At 41.7% G+C, this 17,787-nt stretch overlaps 1 protein-coding gene across 3 annotated transcripts in view; it reads left to right on the top strand.

Moving 5' to 3' along the window:
• The first annotated feature begins 1,151 nt into the window (after positions 1–1,151).
• The window catches only part of rnf152 (ring finger protein 152), a 54,760-nt gene continuing 38,124 nt past the window's right edge, over positions 1,152–17,787 (top strand). For 2 of the 3 annotated variants that reach the window (XM_034862187.1, XM_034862189.1), the window contains exon 1: positions 8,897–9,494. The gene's annotated coding sequence lies outside the window, so the exon portion shown is untranslated. Of the gene's footprint in view, positions 1,483–8,896; positions 9,495–17,787 lie in introns of those variants that run through there. The other variant, XM_034862188.1, reaches the window with a different exon arrangement.

Here is a 17,787-nt window from a genome sequence, read left to right as displayed (position 1 = left end):
ACTTCTAACACTAATAACATAACCGTCGGCAACAAAACAACCCGCGAATCAAATCCATGCTTCAACGTTAACCGTCAACCCATAATCCACGAACTCCTCTGCTGAAGTCTTAAAGTCTGTGGTGATATCCACATGAAAAAGACAACACTAAAACACTCTTTACTTTCATTGCCTTCCACCTTTTCTTCTGCCCCTCTCTTTCTCTCTCTGCACACAGCCACACACTCGCACATCCCGGAGCCGACCCTGTCTCTGTGTTGGCACACTGCCATGAGTGCAAGAGGCAACTCTCTGATTGCTCCACATTTTAATTTTGATATTTTGTGATTGTGTTGTCTGTCAGGTAAATGTAGCAGCAGGGCCTACAATGTTGTCCTAGGAAGTTGAACTCAATCAATCAATCAGTTGCCCATACAGTGGAGTTGCATATTAAGAGCTTTGGGGTAAGTCATTTTGGGGAACAGTTTGGTCCTGAAGACCAAATCAAGGGCCCAGCAATCGGCCTTTTCCACACAGGCACATTTTAAACCAGCATTGTACTAGAACAGGGAATTACCGTGTATTAGTTTTTGTATATGAACAAATGTTTCACGGGAGCAGCCTGAGAGATAATAGAGAGCTTCTCCCACACTCTTTTGGCCGTCCTTTCCAGACTTCCCAACTCATCTGAGTGGAAACAGCAACGGTTCACAGCTTCTTAACACAACTTCTGAACAAACTTCTCAGAAACAACTGACAAATTGCTCAACTTTTCTTTCACGCTGGTTGCCCTGGGAACAAGGCATGCACGCTTTCCAGTCGACATACATTACGCTTCCACTTGACATACATACTTTAGAATTACAAGAGACACGATGGGGTGTGGTGGGGGGGCTTGTGAGAGATTTGTGTGGGAGAGAAATCGTGTGAGAGACAGATAAAGCTCTTTCCCGGTGAACCTCAGGAGTACATCACTTTTTTTTGAGGATGCGGCTTGTCACTGCACATCACCCAGACAGCTGAGCAGCAAGTACAATAGGCAATTAAAAACTCCCATGGAAGCACAGGAAACACTATATAATGGGGGGGAAAGGGGGAGGAGGATGTAAGGGCTGAGAGCTGGATGTTGCATACTTTGAAGAGTCTGATCCCAACTGGAGAAAAAACAATCCCAATCATCTTTATTTGCTGGATGAACACACTGCACGCTTGAGGAATTTGTCTTTGTGCCGTCTGTGCTCACAAACACAATTACACAACAGTCAGTCACACACTTGGCTTTGATGCTTCATGCAAAAAGAAGAAGAAGAAGAAGAAAGCCCTCTTCCTACCACTAATTACTCTCATTCCAGCCTGAAGTGGCACCAGGTGGTTGGTGTTTTGTGATGGAGGCAACAGGCGCAGGGAAGATTTTCCACAGAAGTGTGCCGGCTTTCATCTTCGCTCTTCCAACCCATTTGTAGTCTTTGCTCTGTTCGAGGGCTGACCTAATTCTTCAAGAATGTACAAGTGCTCTGTGTTTTTTTATCGCTCATTCATACCAGGCAATAAGAGGGAGTGCATCAAGGGAGAAAAAAGGCAACCGCAGCCGTCGTTCTGGTGCATTCGTCACCGGTCCAGGTTGAAGGCTGGAGAACGCTGTGATTGATCGGATGCACACTGACATACTGTCTGAATTTGTCTTCTCACATACATTTGTGTAAACAAAACACATAAGAAGAATACGTAAAGCATATTTATTTGTTAATGTGCTCAGATGGCAGACGGGTAACTTGAATATATTGATAATCTACAAAATATGTTTGGCTTTAATGAATAGCACAATTTCTAGCTTATCTGGTGCATCACAACTTTGGAGAATATGAAAATGCAGAAGCTAACATTAGATAAAAACGTTTATAATAGGAGATCATTTGCAAAAAATTATAAAATATTTTACAGCACAGATTCAGGACAAACACTTATAATAGGAGCCTAGCTTGTTTTTTCTTCCTACAATAAAGGATATTTTTTTTGTCAGCACTGTTCATAAATAACCAGATACAAAATCAGAGGTGGGTGGAAAACAGGGAGAAACACAAAGAAATGTTGTGTAAGACTTTCTTTTAATGTAAGTTGTTCTACATCATGCACAGAACCATCCGCATGCCAAATGAATAGCCTGACCTGTCCTAGAAAGAATAATATACGACATGCCCAGCTGAGATACCAGTATGTAGTGGCTCATTCCGCAATCATGAAGTATGGCGTACAGGGCTGCCTCTAAGGAGGAAGTCAGACAAAGTAGTATAAAGAGCAACATCGTCCGCATATAGGGAGAGGATCTAGGTGAATGGATGGGTTGCATAAACACAGACTGCTGTTTGTGTCCCGTGTGAAAGCAAAAGTCAGCGCTGACTTGCTTTTGTTAATGTTCTCATGAACCATTCATACAGTAGAAAAAGCCACGCAAAGTAATACAATGCAATTTAGCGGCTGGGGGTTTGGCCTTGACCAACTGCAACTTTGCTCGTTTGAAAGCCATGATGTCTCTCTCTCTCATGGGTGGGACAAATTCTCTGGGCGGGCCAAGCAGAGAAAGGGGAGGTAACCTTGCCCCCATAAGGGAAAGATTCCAGTTTAGCCCATCTGAGCTTTCATTTTCTCAAAGGCAGAGCAGGATACCCAGTGCTCGGTCTACACCTATCACCATTTCTAGCCACTAGGGGACCATAGGCAGGCTGGGGGAACGCATATTAATGTTTAAACACCTTATAAAGTGAGATTTTTATGCCATGGGACCTTTAATGTAATATAGATGAACATGCTCCCATGAAAACAGTTAAAAAAGTTACGCTAAGGGTGCGCATGGATTCTTGCCCCTTGTGAGGTCTTGTCCCTCCTGATACAGATTGGCCCATCTGAGCTGTCATTTTCCCAAAGACAGAGCAGGATAACCAGGGCTCGGTTTACACATATCGCCATTTCTGGCAACTGTTAAAAAATGGCATAAAGTGACATTTTCATGCCGTGGGACCTTTAAACTTTTAAACTATCCCTCCAGTGGAAGTTTTGTAGTTGTTCTCGGCAGCTACTCTCTTGTGAATCTGTAATTGTGTGAGTCAATAGGCACTGAGAACATAACACAGAAGTTAACAAATGCTCCCGTGGCTGTCAGATGTGGTGTTGCAGGGTTATTGATGAAGAGAAACGAGGAGTGAAGGTTGCATCCTGTCTGCCTGTGTGTTTATTTAGCCTACAGTGAGGCGGGTGGAGAAATGTTCTCCGAATGCCAATTAAGCCGGTGATGGTCAGATCATTGTCACGCCGCGCTGATGACTGGCAGGCCTGACAGGCCGGCTGAGCGGTGCATGGGGTTCCTTTAATTAATTGCCAGAGGCCCGGCTACACGTGGGCGAACATGGATGGCAACGAAGAGCACAACTCACGCTTTGTATAATTCTTTGTGAAACAAAGGCGGAGAAATTGAGGCGGAGTGAAGCTTCTCTGCTGTCTGACAGAATTAAGTGCATTTTTTTCTTTGTGTGTGTTCTGTGCGATTGATCTCCAAAGCACAATATGTTGGTTTCTGTAGAGCAATTTGTTTATGACGGAGGAAGAAAATGTACAGCATTTATCTGAGTGTAAGCAAAAAGATTAGCTTTTTTATCCCCCCCCCCAGGAAAAGTGCTGTGTTTGAAGCAGTGGGCCTCTGCAGCGCCGTGCGTCCCCGGGGCTGCAGCCCGATTTAGGCACCAAAAGTCAACATTAGCATTTCAGAGGCCTATCTATTTCCATTAACTCCATCTTGTTTAAGATTTCCCTAAAACTCCCCAGGAGCCTGAAGCAGTATGAGGCATTTACGGACTCCAGGGGTGGGTTGCCATTTCGGAGCCTTGATGCATAACAAATTTAAATTCATTATCCTCCATAATTAAAGAAAAAATATATCAAAGATTGCTTGCACTGAAGCGAAACTTTCAGTAAAACATACACACACACACACACACACACACACACACACACAAATAAATAAATCTTGTTAAATGCATCCTCAGGGGTTTCCTATAATAATTTAACCCCAGAAATGTGAGCCTCTCTCTGCATACATCTCAGTCGTTTTTCTGCAAAATGTAATTGCCACTACATTTAATTATACTCTAGTTAGCATATTTAATTATAGTGTTCAGTCTGATGATGGTGAATTTTTTTTAGTGCAATTGAGAGCTCCCTCACCGAAGATCCTTCTTATACTCCTGTAATGCTCTGAGAGGACCAGTGTCTTTAGAGATATGGAGACCTGATACTGACTTTATCATACATTTTTGTATTTTTCTTCTTCTTTGAGGACTATAGCAATATTTTAATATTGTCTGGTCTATTAAATTAACTAGCAGCCTTTTAGATTAGATGTTGTTCAGAGTGCTTTACGTTTTAAAGGGTTAATACACATTAAGACTAAAATGTTTGTCCAAACAAGGCTAATCTGTCCTGACTTATCACAGAGAAAGCACTGTCTGAGCAGCCACACGCTGAAAAAATATCAACGGTAAAAGGTTTTTAAAGGGATAGTTGTGATTTTTTTGAAGTGCGGTTGTGTGAGGAACTAATCCACATAGTCAGTGTGTTAGCAGTAGATGGCGGTCGGCACGCCCCCAGTTTGAAGAAGCTTTCTTAACCTTTATTTAGCCAGGTAAAATCCCATTGAGTTACAGTAACTCTTCTCCCAGGGAGTCCTGGCCAAGACATGCGACAAAAAAACAAAAAAGTCTTTGCCAGACCTTCCCCCACAGTGCCGCGGAGGAGGGTCTGCTTAGTCCACAAAGCTTACCACAGCAAGTCCTCAGAAATCCACCTGAGTTTAACATAATTTGTAAACTGCAGTGGTTGAGGGATAATAGGAGAGTTTCAAAAACCTTGGCAATAGAATAGATGATCGAAATTGGTTGGTAATTATTGGGATCAAGAAGAGGAGTGATACGGGAGCATTTCCATATGGCAGGAATTTCACAGGTGGATAAATACATATTAAAGAGATCACATAACGGTTGCATCATGATATGAGATGATATGATATGCCATCTTCATCTGCTTATCAGGCAGCAACTCCAGCAGGGGACCCCAAACTTCCCTTTCCTGAGCCACAGTAAGAGATGGATGGATGGATGGATGGATGGCTTCAATGCCATCCAACCCAGGACCACTGCTCACTTTTAGAGCATTGATTGCATTTTGCACCTCCACAGGTGTTATATGCTTGAAAGAGAAACTATGATTGGGCAGGAAATTGTTTAACTGGCAATCAGTAGAGAGATTGGAAACTAAAGATACCTGGGAACCATGTTGTGAACTTAGCAGTGGGTCTTGTAAAGTGATATTATTGACTGTGAGTTTAGCAGGTGAGGGATTTCTTGGATGTGTTAATTATATCTAATGTTGTATTCCAGAGCTGTTTAGGGTTTTAAAGTCATGTGCAAGGGCTTCCTTATAATAGCTAGATTTTGCAATTCTGGACATAGTTTTGCTGTAATTTTGCAATTACCTACACCTGTATGAGTCAGTCGGATCTTTGGTTTTATTAAAGTTAGCGCAGGCCGTATCTCTTTGTCTATAAGGTCAGATTTTATCTATGGAAGGTGCAAACCCTCAACGTTTTAAACTGTTTTCATGGGAGCATGTTTATCTGTAACTTTAAAGGTCCCATGGCATGAAAATCTCACTTTATGGGATTATTTAACATTAATATGTGTGGAGTATGTTCCCCTAGGGGCTAGAAACAGTTATGGGTGTAAACCAAGCCCTGGGTGTCCTGCTCTGCCTCTGAGAAAATGAAAGCTCAAATGGGCCCAGCTGGAATCTTCTGGAATCTTCTTCCCTTATGACCTTATGAGGTCATAAGGGGCAATGTTACCTCCCTTTTCTCTGCTTTGCCCGCCCAAAGAATTTGACCCACCCATGAGAGAGAGAAAGACATCTTGAGCAAAGTGGCAGTTGATCAATCCCAACCCCCCCCCCCCCCCCGCCAGCCTCTTCCATTATTATCAGGTCATCTATAAAATGGTTTATATTCAGTTTCTTATATTGCCTAATTCTAATTCATTTGGGTGATTATTTTGGCAATTTAATTTTCCAGATGCAACAGCATGGACCTTTCTTTAATGAAAAGAAGAAAAAACTGAGGTGGTTGTTTTTGGAACAAAAGAGAAACGATTAAAAGTCAGTGCTCAGCTTAAAACGGCATATTAAAAACAACAAACAAATCCAGAGATCTTAGTTGCTGATCTGAATCTTCAAAGTCACATTAAGACAATCACAACGTCATTTGTATTATCACCTTAAGAATAAATCAAGGGTTAAAGGACTCATGTCTCAGCAGGATTTGGAAAAACTTGCTTTCATCTTCAGTAAACTTGACTAATGTAACGGTGACTTTACAGGTCTCCCTAAAACATCAATCAGACGCTGATGCTCCAGTCCTCACTAAGACCAAGAGACTGGATCACATCACTCCAGTCCTCACTAAGACCAAGAGACTGGATCACATCACTCCAGTCCTCACTAGGACCAAGAGACTGGATCACATCACTCCAGTCCTCTTAAGTGGTCTGGGACAGGTCTGCTCCCAGAAAAATGAAGGTCCACCGCAACCCTCAGTTCTTTGAATACCTGCGTTCTTGCCTTTCTTTAAATAATTGTTAATTTCTTATACAAACTTGCATTGTTGAAACTGTGTGACAATCTATACAAGCATATGAAGAGAATTAAAAAGTAGGACCGGTGGGACCGGCCCGGTCTGGGATCCAAGGAGTGTGGGTGGATTGTGTATAGAGCAACGGCTTATTCATTGTCCCATACTAGCACCATAAAATCTTGTATTTATCTTTTTTTTTGTATTTGTTGTATTTTTGACTGTTTTTAACTGATCTTTAACATTTCATTTCTTATACTGCACTGCAACTTTTATTCTTGTATTTTAGTCGTTTTTCTGTAAAGCACTTTGAATTGCCCTGTTGCTGACATGTGCTATACAAATAAAGCTGCCTTGCCTTGGTCACTGAAACAATCAGAAATAAATCCTGCTTTAATAAATCTGTTTGGATTAGAAACCAGTATTGGAGGGGCAACACGGGTCGGTGCTCTAGTAATCCAAGTTAGGTTTAAGTTTTTAAAAAGGTTTCTTTCTTTTGAGGATTCATCAATCCAGTTCTTGTTCAAGTTTGTATCAGTTTTTACTAGTCATCATTTTAAACATCTTTCAATAGTCATTCCTAAATTAAATTAAATTTTAAGGCTTTGCCTTGAAATGTGTATCTCGTTTATTTCCCCAATTTATTGTACCAAGAAGTAATTAACCATCACAGACACTCTGAAACATTGTGACAACAAGCCCCCGTCGCAGGTGTGGGATGACAGGCCAACAGCTTAATATCATATCCACTGTCACAGTGGCCTCCAGTGTAGCTGTAATAAGCAGTGTGACAACCAACCAACCCAGTCTCCCCTACACCATAGGGGCACTAACCGGAGGGGCAACTGGGTGACAGGACTGGCACATCCTGGAGGACACTTGGAGCAACTACAAGGGCATTGGAAGAACAAGAAAGAAATGACACATGGGTACCATGTCTGTTATCATTCCAACATGCACCTTGCACACTACATTCTCACTAATATGTGTCTATATTGTCAATAAAACTAATTCAGATTATTGTATGGACATTTTTCTGTAATTTTTAATGTTGTATATTAAAGTTTTAAATCCCATCAAGTTGGCTTGTTCATTCATTCAAATGCACAATGACAGTTTAAAGTTATAATACAATTGGTTTCATGGTTGTTCAAGTTTTTTAAAGGTTAGGGGAATGTAAAAAAGAGCGTTAGGGGAACGTTCGTTAAAGGTTGCAATGTTAGGATAACGTTAGGGCAATGTTCTCTAAAGGTTGCAATGTAGGTAAACGTTCTCTAAAGGTTGCAATGTTAGGATAACGTTAGGGCAATGTTTTCTAAAGGTTGCAATGTTAGGGGATTGTTAGGGGAACGTTCTCTAAAAAGTTGCAATGTTGGGATAACATTAGGGGAACGTTCTCTAAAAGGTTGCAATGTTGGGATAACATTAGGGGAACGTTCTCTAAAGGTCGCAATGTTAGGATAACATTAGGGGAACGTTCTCTAAAGGTCGCAATGTTAGGATAACATTAGGGGAACGTTCTCTAAAGGTTGCAATGTTAGGATAACATTAGTGGAACGTTCTCTAAAGGTTGCAATGTTAGGGGATTGTTAGGGGAACGTTCTCTTAAGGTTGCACCATTAAGATAATGTTAGGGGAACGTTCTCTAAAGGTTGCAACGTTAGGATTATGTAAAGGGAACGTTCTCTAAAGGTTGAAAGGTTAAGATAATGTTAGGGGAACGTTCTCTAAAGGTTGCAACGTTAGGATTATGTTAGGGGAACGTTCTCTTAAGGTTGCACCATTAAGATAATGTTAGGGGAACGTTCTCTAAAGGTTGCAACGTTAGGATTATGTAAAGGGAACGTTCTCTAAAGGTTGCAAGGTTAAGATAATGTTAGGGGAATGTTCTCTAAAGGTTGCAACGTTAGGATTGTGTAAAGGGAACGTTCTCTAAAGGTTGGAACGTTCTCTAAAGGTTGCAACGTTAAGATCATGTTAGGGGAACGTTCTCTAAAGGTTGCAACATTAGGGGAACGTTCTGAGAACGTCTGATGTAACCAAAAACTAACGTTCCCAGAACGTTAAGGAAACTTTCTGATTAACCAAAACGCAACCAACCCCAACCTTAAGGGAATGTCCCGCAACCAAAAACAAATGTTTCCAGAACGTTCTCTTCATATCCATGAACCAGAACGTTCTGGGAACCAAAGATTGTTAGCTGGGGTGATAGTAAGGCACTTGGGTAATCATAGGGACATCTTGGAAAAACTACAGGGGATTGGGAGAACTAGGGGGGGGAGAATTAGGGCACCTGGACCTTACATGTGCAGGGCAGGCTGTGCTCCTCCGTGACGAGACTTTAAAACTGTGTCAGAGACTACAAAACCAAGTCCTGGTGGATATGTTTTGCAGTGCAGTGAGAGCCACCCGAAGCGAGAGGAGCGCAGCGGTGCAGCAGGACTCCTGGCTGCCGGGCTCGGGCTGCTCACTGCGGCCACACTCACATCACTTCACACCCCCAGCGGGCGGCGACGCGGTTTTTTCCTTCTCAGCTTGTCACCTGAAGCCTGTAGTATGTGTGTGTGTGTGTGTGTGTGGTCATTTGCTTAAGCTCCTACAGTAAGAGGGCGTATCCGCCTTCAGAGAGAGGCTGAGCGGAGGGAGTGGGAGGGCTTTTCTGTGTTTTCGCTTTGGTTTGAAACAGAGGAAGAAAGCAGCGAGTCCACGCCGCCCACTGAACACGGCGAGGCGCGTAACCGCCGCCGCTGCCCCGATTAAACCCACGGAGGAGCGGAGGAGCGCAGACACCCAAGGCAGACAGGCAGGGGAGGACTGCTGCTCTTATCCGAAACAGGAACAAAAAGAGGTGAGCTCTACATTCCTCTAGCGTCTTTAACATGCTGATTTATTGTATGGAGTCTGGCTGACGGAGCATTGGAGAAACACAACAAAGTTGTTTCCGACGCGATGATTTGGCTTTGTTTGGCCGTGAAAGGTGGGCGCTGCATCCCTGTAGTTTGGTCTTTGTCTGCATACTTCTGGGTGTGCATTGTGTTCAGTCAGGCATGGAACACAACATGCGTGATTGAAGCATTGATTGATGTTTGTAGCTCTGATTTATTGGAATAAGAATGCGATAAACGCTGCTTTGCATGCTGTTTTTTTTATGAACTTGGGACATTTTATAGTTTTTCCACAAATTTCTTTCTTGACGTCTATACTGTAGCTTCGAAATTCTTTGCAATGGTCCAGAGACATTGTTAGTGCCTTACCTCAACATGTCCCTTTGTTGTTTCACCATCAGATGTCCTTTGTGTTGGTATCTGAATTTCTAGTTGTCTGATGTTACTGCCCCACCCCCCCCCCCCGTTGTTTTAGTGATTGGTTTAAAAACCAACAAAGCAAAGTTGGATTGACCTTTTATACTAGCCTACTGCATTCTTATCGACATGAATCGGTGTCCCCCCCCCCTACACACACACACACACACACACACACACACACACACGTTTCACTATAATCTGTTTTGTAGTGTAACCTTTTAAGTTTTATTCATCAAAAACATCTTTCCTGTCACCCAGCCCCTGGAGTGGGAAGTGAAAGGCCATAATGAAATTTTAAGTAGCTAGTAGGCCCTCTCTCTCTCTCTCTCTCTCTCTCTCTCTCTCTCTCTCTCTCTCTCTCTCTGCTTTCCAAGGTTTTCAAATGCAGAATTTTAGAACTGATAAGCGTTTCATGCAGCTGATGCCACAGGCCATCCACGACCTTGTTGTTTGGTAAAATGCAAAAAAAGGGTCAGATGAGGAGGGTTTTACAGCAGAGATATTCTGATACCAGTATCGGTAATGTCTGGTATCGGAAATTACTGGAGTTATGCACCAATCTGATACCACTTAATAAAGAAAATAATGAAAATCCACGTTAAAGTAGTTTATGTTATTTTTTGGTTGTATCTCACTGGATAAAGAAAGTTCTGTGGCATTCATTGTTTGTGTAAGTTCATGTTTCACAAAGAGTTTAACCTGAGCCAGAACAAAGCTAAAAATCATATCACAGCCATACAGGGATAGAAGTATACAGCTGTTAAAATATATCAAAATATATGACGCACTGGTATGGGATCAGTAGTACTACCTGATCAGTAGTTCAGGTATCAGAATCGGTATCGGTAAGCAAAAAAATGGTATCTGACCATCTCTAGGTTTCAGTTATCCAAATTTAAAGATCGGTCTGTAAGCGCTGCCTTCTTCTTTTCCTTATTCCATTTGTATACAAGTCTGCGTCTTCCTCCATGGATTTGAAAACAACTTGTAATCCGTCAGCTTTTCCATCGCCTGATTTGCTGCTGGACTTCATCCAATATTTAGGATGTGTCAACTCTCACTTCATTCTCGGCTAACTTAATTGCCTGCAGGATTACTGTGTTAGAATGAGAGTTTATGTCAGTTTGATTACTTCTTCTGCACACAGTAGACCGTCGCTGCTTGGTTAGCGGTTTCCTTCTTGCCTTTAAAAAACATTTCCTGCATGTTTGAGTGCATGCATTTTACACTGATGATGACATGCAGACGATGACATGCTGCTTATTTGAGCCCACATGTGTTTACAGCTGTTTGTAAGCAACTTATATTGACAACCACTGACCAACTGAATATAGGGGTTTGATGTGTGTGTGTATGTGTGTTTGTGCGTGTGTATTGGTTGGTCTTCACAAGGAATTTGAAGATTGTGATGATGGCCGGATTAACCCGATTGAACCAACTAGCTACTGATCCCATATTTGCTCCCCAGTTACTTCTGCTCTTGCTTAATGTATTTTACTTTTAACACAAATCAATTTAGGGAGATTCAACATAGAAACACAAGATGAAGAAATGGAGGTATTAAGACTAGATTGTGACAGGACTCATTTAAAAGGGGCATCGAGTTCAAATGACTTGTCATGTGGAGTAATTCTCCGTCTGTATCATTCAGACTTCAGCTTGAAAGATTTTCAATAAAAACCAGATTGCATTTGAATGGTGTGGATGTAACAAGACATGGAGGGCCTAATGAAAGAGGCTGGTCAGTTGCATTATGGGAAATGTAGAATCTTTTTTTTTTTTTTTGTAGCTTAACCTATACTAAAATTTAGGATTCCACAGCATGCGAAGCATTGACTATTGTTTTCTGTAATCTGTGTCTCATAAGTCCCCCAACTTTTCTAGAAGAAGAAAACTAAAATGATAATATGGCCGCCCGCCCCGCCCCCCCGGAAGTTGAAGATTAAAACCATTAGTCGGAGAATGAGTCTTTTGGATGTTGTCAGTCAGGGTGTAGTGTAAATTAAAATAATAATAATAATAATCCAGAAACATGTAACAAAACAGATTTCGATTAAAAAAAACAAAACAGGTACACGTTACAAAACAAACAGATTTCCCTAACATTAGATATTTGTAATTATTTATGATTTCTCACTACAATAATACTATTTTGTTTTATTGTAACAACAGAACAGAGGAACATCCAAATATATTAAAGTTCTGATAAATAAAATGTATAAAAATACAAACTTAAGATATAAAACTTAAAATCCTTTGAAAAAAAGCACAATAACAATAAAAATTATCAGTCTTGCCAACAAGGACGTTGTAGAGTGTCCTCTGGTGGACAGACTATGCAACACCATCACTAACAGGGACATTGTAGAGCGTCCTCTGGTGGACAGACTATGTAACACCATCACTAACAGGGACGTTGTAGAGCGTCCTCTGGTGGACGAACTATGCAACACCATCACTAACAGGGACGTTGTAGAGCGTCCTCTGGTGGACAGACTATGCAACGCCATCACTAACAGGGACGTTGTAGAGCGTCCTCTGGTGGACAGACTATGCAACACCATCACTAACAGGGACGTTGTAGAGCGTCCTCTGGTGGACAGACTATGCAACACCATCACTAACAGGGACGATGTAGAGCGTCCTCTGGTGGACAGACTATGCAACGCCATCACTAACGGGCCGATATCGGCCGATGCTATCGGCCCGCTGATATATCGGTCGGAATCTAGTGTACATTCCTGAAATTGTGCTTTTTTTTGCTGTTTCATACCGGCTGATTCCATCCTCTAAACAAGTCACATGAACTCATAGGTTGCTTGTTCGTTGGACGGGGTTGTGTTAACCTGTCAACCTGCCAGGTTAGAGAACTTGGCGGCGAATGAGACAGACAGTCCAAACAAATGTAATCGCACTCTTTCAGTCCAACATGATGGATCTGACTGGCACTTTTAGTGTGTTCATACAGTTTGAGATTAGAAACACAAAGACCAAGCTGGATTTCACCCAGAAAACCTGTTACGTCTGCTATCGATCTTAATTCTCTTCATTTTCCATAAGGCCTCGTTCTCAAGTGTTCTATTAAAGCTCTCCTAGATTAGCACGCACAGTGATTCAAAAGCTGCTGAGGCATTTCACTAAAACACTGTGCTCCTTTGTCTCAAATAAAAATGCAGAACAACGTGGCAACGAGCAAACGTCCGGAGCGGCAAAGAAAACAGTTATCTCAGTTAATCAAATGCATGAGTTAGTTTAAAGTGCTCAAGTTGTTGGAACTAGATAAGGAACTGGACTTATGTGAAACTATGGAGCACCTTTATTTGATTGTGGGGAATATACTGGTGTGGTTAGAATATCATGATTGCATGTAGAAAGTAAGACAGACCTGCAAAAAAATCCAATCTTTTTGAAGGTTAGGATGTTAGATTTTGTTGACTCTCCCGATCTTAAGGCCATTTTGAACACTTCTAGAAGAGGCTCCTCAGCACGAATGAGATAAGATACTCTATATGGCTCGACCTTTGTGGACAGTATGTACTTCAGGCCAAAGGCTGTTTTTCAAATGAAGAGAAGTGTTAATCCTACAGGATACAAAGATTTTTTTTGGCGATAGTGTGCTTCCAACAGTTTGTGTTTGCCCCTTTCCTTTTTCAACATGACAACTCATCCGTACGCCAAGCCAGCTCCATAAAGAAGTGGTTTTCCCAGGTTTGTTTTGGAGGAACGTGGACACCATGATCTAACACCTGTTGGGATGAAGTGGAACACCGACTGTGTGTCAGACTGGATCTTCTACATCAGTGATGAACCCCAGGAAGGCTCGTGTGGCTGAATGGGAGCCAATCCCTGCAAGCTGGTTCAACACCTGGAGGAAAGCCTGCACCACAAGAGTGGAGGCTCTTAGATGCTCAACAATTGCATATAGGTTTAATGTGCAAACGGCCATGCACTTTTGGGTTATATAGCCTTTATCGTTAGAAATAACAGAATTAAGATGCATAGAGAATGAATGGATAGAGTTTTCCTTCAAAATTTGTTAAATTACAATATATATATTTGTCCATTCTCTTTGTTTGTTTAACCAACCTGTTAATCTATATGGTGTTGCTGAAGTGATTTTTCTTTTGCCCAGCTGTAGCAGAATTAATAAGATTTAAAATTTAATAGCACATATTTTCAAAGAACATTAGTATACCTGTTTTTATTTTCGTGCAGTCTCTTGGAAGAAACTTACAGGCTGCAGCCGCTGCAGCCAGTGCGACTAAATATCTGGGGGAACATGTCACCTTTTATCACCTACACTTAACCAATATTTACTCTATCTAGCAGATGCCTGCTGCCTTGTGCGAGCAGTCTGAGGGAATGAAGGTAAACACTGCTTTGAGTTTGCTGAGGCACGGAGCTTTAGACATGTTCACACCTTTGGATTTGTCCTTAAAAGTCTAACTTCTCCTGGCGTCTTATTCCAGCCTTTTCTCTCTCTTGCGCTCACTTTGGAGGGGTGTGATATATTTCAAATGTGATGCTGGCAGTTTGGCATCCAAGAGGTTCCAGCTTTATTTCGCAACAAATTAAAATGGGCACCTTGTTTCTTTAGTTCCTTGCAGGTTTTGGATAATACTTGACATCTTTTTGCTGCAAAAACAATGTTGGTGATTGTGGCGCTCTCAGATAAGTTGGAATGGTGTCATGTGAGGCTGAGTGATTTGGCCCAACACAGAAATGAGTTTTTCTTTATAAGCTTAGGAATGATTCCTGATTCTAATGAAAATTAAATTCTGCACAAATGCAAAAAGACTTGGTGACTGATGGCCAGATGTACTGACGCGTTTGCGCCCGCTCCAGGCGTATTAGTTTCGCATTGTGTGCGTAAAAGCATGGCGAGGTATGTACAAACCGGCGTGTTGAGGTGAAAGCGCAGATGGCCTGTTGCAGGAGCTGAAAATGGCTAAAACAACTTTTGACCTGTTCCATCAAAACTTGTTCCTTCCTGAGACCATTTTGCAGCGGAACCGTGGCTCTGTCTGGCAAAAAGTGAGCTTAATGGTTTTTATGAGATTATTTTTTGGGGCTTTAATTTGACAAGACAGCTGAAGACATGAGAGGGGAGAGAGAGGGGAATGATATGCACTAAAGGGCCGCAGGTCGGAGTTGAACCCGCGGCTGCGACTTTGAGGAGTAAACCTCCTACCAGGTGAGCTGTTCAGGCGCCCGCAATTGTGATTGGTTTAAAGACATGCCAATAAAGCAGACCATGTTTTTCTCCCATCCTGCAATGGGAGACTAGCAAAGTCAGAACAACACCGACTGATATTGGAGCAACGCGTCTAGAGCTTGCTCCCTATGGGGCTTGAATTAGAAGGGGGTCATTTCTATGTCCTATGTTCCCAGGGTCCTCGTTGTAAGAGTTTGGTGAGGGCTGTCTTCAAAAGAAACTAAATTGCAAAAGAAACAAAGGGTTATGAATGTTTTTAAAAGGCCGTTTTGAATGGTAAAAATCAATGTCTGAAAATATATATCCATCCACAAATGTGAGGGTGTACATTTCAAGGAGTATGACATCAGTGCTGTAGGGTGATTTACGTGACCCAGAGAAACTTACATTTGACCTGAAGAAAAAAGCAGACTAGGTAGGCCGGAGCACAGCTGGGTTAACCGGCTTCACCCTCAGAAATTGATTGATAGCTGTGATATTCTGCAGTGCTTGCAGCTTCTGATTTAATCCATGCATCAATTAAAAAAAAAATATAACAAGATGGTCATTAACTACTGTAGGTCAATGATTTCACGTTAGCCTCAGCTCCAATATGTCGAGCTAATGTTGATGGCGGCTGATGGAGGATTCACCGCCTGCAGGATTAGTCGACGTCCTCCATCAACAGATATTTCTGCCCCCCCGGCCGGTTGCTTCTGTAACCTCTCCGGAGACCTTCAGTCCAGCTCTGCGCCCCCCTTCATAAGTCATTTCCCACTTTATTCTACTTTCCATTTTCAAAAAGTACACCTCTGCTGTCTCCTCCATTAATTTCTCTTCTCCCGAGACACTTGGCAGGCCGCTTCCACCTTTCCCTCTGCTTCATTTGCATCTTGGCTTCACACGGCTGCCCAAGTGTTTCCTGGGACTCAGGTGGCTAATTGGTTTCCATCTGTTGGGAGAAAGCGGCCTTTACGGGATGTTGAGTAATTTGTGTCAGGAATTTTAGCATGTTGGTTTAGTTTTTTCCCCTCCCTGCCCTGAGTTTTCCTTCGTCCTGTTGTAGCTGGTTAGCTCTGGGACGTAGCTTTGACATGTCCTGGGTCATTTTTTTAGTTTTTTATTGCAGGACAAAGAGTTTTTGGAAAGCTGTTGGAATGATATGTGTTTGCACAAAATGTATAGTTTTCACTCAGTTTTCTGATGCAAGACAGACAGTAATGTAGCAATCAGATTTTATTTTGCAGCCATTTCTCATATAAACTTGGAACAATATCCGACTAATTGGGTCCAGAATGATCTGAAGTTGGCCCTGTAGCACACAACAGGAGCGTTCTCACTTCCTGTAAATACTCTGTTTGGATTAGACGGGATGGCGCCTGGGTAGAGACTGCAGGAGGCAGGACATGATGCGCATTACACCGCGAACACGTTACTATTCACACACAGGCTCAATCGGACATTACACACACTTTGTAACAGGGACACGGCACAATAAAGTCTGTTTAATATCCAGTTGAACTGATTTGACATTTGTGTTCCAACAAACAGCTTCTCTGGGTAATAGCTAGATAGATTCATGGTTGCAGTTCTTGTGTGAAAGGGACTTTGATCACATAACGTGCACTTCCTGCTGTGCTTATCTGAGGTTTTAGTTTCACAATCGCGTATCTGCAGCATGAGTAGATGTCTGTGTAAAGATAGGAGGTTCAAAGGAGGAAGTGGCCAGGTCTAGCAAGAACCCAGCAAACCGAAAACAGGAAGTGACAGAAAACACCGAGAAGCTTGTTTCAGTCAGACTGTGCTACCTGGGGGGGGGGGGGGTCTCACAAAATGATCTCACTCAGCAGAGCGCCGTGCCAGCGGGACTGTTGGCTCTATCCCACACTGCAATTTACTGCACCTATTTAACGTTCAGCATCAACAGAGAACACTGTGGTCTCCGAGGGCAACCATTTATGAGAAGTCTAGACTTCAAGATGAACCAAATACAGCTTGTTGATAATGTCTGGTGTTTCCATTTTTTTTTTTTTTTTTTTACTGTATGAGTGTGGTAATTTGCACCATTTTACATTGAACTTCCAACTTTCCTACTTTTTTGGAGCAAATACCTCAAAATCTGAAGATATTTTGAAAATGACACACTGATGCTCTTTCCTCATTTGGAAGCAAACACATTAGCAATATTTGCAACAGAATAATTAAAGTTTAACATTATTTTATTGAAATAAGATAATTTTGATTATTAATTGTGAAATTAAAATTGGAGCCCAATAAGGATTTTTAAGGCCAATACCGATACGAATATTTTGTTATTAAAAACTCCGATATGCCGATATATCGGCAGATATACATTTATAAAAAGAAATCCAGGTACACGTAACAAAACAAACAGATTTCCCTAACATTAGATATTTGTAGTTATTTATGAGTTCTCACTACAATAATAATATTTTGTTTTATTGTCACAACAGAACAGAGGAACATCCAAATATATTAAAGTTCTGATAAATAAAATGTATAAAAATACAAACTTAAGATATAAAACTTAAAGTCCTTTTGAACTCTGGTGGACAGACTATGCAACGCCATCACTAACAGGGACGTTGTAGAGCGTCCTCTGGTGGACAGACTATGTAACA

Source organism: Etheostoma cragini, chromosome 22 (genome assembly GCF_013103735.1).
Source record: "Etheostoma cragini isolate CJK2018 chromosome 22, CSU_Ecrag_1.0, whole genome shotgun sequence".
Lineage (NCBI taxonomy): Eukaryota > Metazoa > Chordata > Actinopteri > Perciformes > Percidae > Etheostoma > Etheostoma cragini.
The sequence above is the reverse complement of the archived record's forward strand: the minus strand, read 5'-3'. Positions and strand labels throughout refer to the sequence as shown.